Source organism: Dipodomys merriami, unplaced genomic scaffold (assembly GCF_024711535.1).
Source record: "Dipodomys merriami isolate MVZ:Mamm:240054 unplaced genomic scaffold, mDipMer1.0.p SCAF_503, whole genome shotgun sequence".
In the NCBI taxonomy this organism is placed as follows: domain Eukaryota; kingdom Metazoa; phylum Chordata; class Mammalia; order Rodentia; family Heteromyidae; genus Dipodomys; species Dipodomys merriami.
This window is the reverse complement of record NW_027206073.1, coordinates 109,604-111,592: the sequence shown is the minus strand read 5'-3', so window position 1 is coordinate 111,592 and position 1,989 is coordinate 109,604.

The window sequence follows — 1,989 nt, the reverse complement described above, 5'->3', positions numbered from 1 at the left end:
GCTGAAGAGCTCAGAGACAACACCCAGGCCCAGATTTGAACTCCTCCAACTTACAAGAAAAAAAAAGAAACTTGTAGTGGAGAGCTGCGATTGTTTCTTAGGGGTAAACTGCTTTACATGTGTGAAACCCTGGGTTTGATCCACATCCTTAGGAAAAAAAGGCTGAAGTGGCTGTGTTAATCAAGTGGTAGAGTGCTGTCCTTGGACAGGAGAAACTCAGGTACAGTGGTTAGGTCCTGAGTTCAAGCACACACACACACACACACACACACACACACACACACACACACACACACACACACACACACGGAGGTACCATTGCCAATAATGAATCATTTCATTAGGTTCAGATCCCTAATTATCTGCCAGAAGGACTCTTGAATTAATTTTAGCAGTTTGGTTTAACACTGAAACACAATCTTACAATGATAGGATGAGTGCAGGAACTTGGCCTGCCATTGAAGTTGCACAAATGAAGGCTTCTTGTCAAATCAGAGCACTGGGGTTGGCGCTGGTGGCTCACGCTTCTAATCCTAGCTACTCAGGAGGCTGAGATCTGAGGATCACGGTTCAAAACCAGTTTGGGCAGGAAAGACTATGAGACTCCTATCTCCAATAAACCACTAGAAAACCGAAAGTGGCTCTGCAGCTCCAGTGGTAGAGCGCTCGCCTTGAGCTGAAGAGTGCAGGGACAGTGCCCAAGCCCAGAGTTCAAGCCCCATTACCGACCAAAAAACAAAATCAAAAACAAAAAAAAACAGAGCACTGGGGAGAGAGATAGCTTGGGGTATAAAGAGGCCTTTTTCTCCTGACCTTCAGAGCCTGTCCGTACACATCCTCAATAATTGGCCTGGATGAATTGTTTGTTACACAGCAGTACAGGAGTCAGGCTTTTTGTCTGCCTGTTCCAACAATGAAGCAGACTTCCTTCAGCAGCTGGGGTATGGAGAACCCCTCAGGCTACACTGGGAACAATAAGGGGAGCCCCAGAACATGCACTGTCTTGAAAGCACTCGCTGTACTATGAAATCATTCTATTCAAAGCAAATTTCCTAGCTGGCTACATTTCTTCATAGAGACTGTGATGTTCACTGATATAAATACAGGCATACATACACAGACATATGGAGTTACTGGCTCTTTTTTTGTGGCACGTACTGAGACTTGAACTGTGAGCCTAGACATTTTCACTGAGCTCCTTTTGCTCAAGGAAGCATTTTATTGTGTCTTAAACCATGATTACCCTAGGCTGGGGTGCAACATTTACACCCACAGATAATCCAGGGATTCTAAGACCCGAGTTCAACTCTCAGCGCTGGCAAAAATACAACAAGCAAACAAAAATGTAGGAGGAAAAATCAGGAAGTTTTACATAACAGTTTTACCTTTGTTTCCTTAGCACTGTGACCCTCCTGGTCCTCAATGACTTAGCTTGATAATTGTAAGTGAGCTTGCATTGATGAAGGCTTAGGGCTCTCAGTGAAGCCTGAGCCCAACCTAGACACCTAGGCTCTGAGTTCAATCCTGGGATTTCAATCCTGGGACTGCCACCTACACATGGCTGAAGATCCTAGGAAACTTATTCCTATATATAGGAACACTAATAGAATGTTTGAAATGTATTAACTGAATTACTAATTAGCTAGTCATTACAGTTTAAGATTGTATTCAATAAATATAGGTCATTGATTAATACTTTATAAGTCTTCTTCTATAATTGATTAATGGAGGCATAATTTTATACTAAATAATTGGTAGTAATATAATATATAGAAATAAGATAAAGGGATCATCCTTTATATAGGGTTATACATTAGAGTCTGCATAAATGTCTATCTGTCTCTCTCTGTATACATTTATAGATGCATACACATTTGTAAATACACATACACATACACACACACACACTGCAATCTAAACATCTATCTGTTTTTATATTGGCCATTCCTAGGGCTTGATCTCAGGTCCTCAAATTTGCCCGCCAACTTC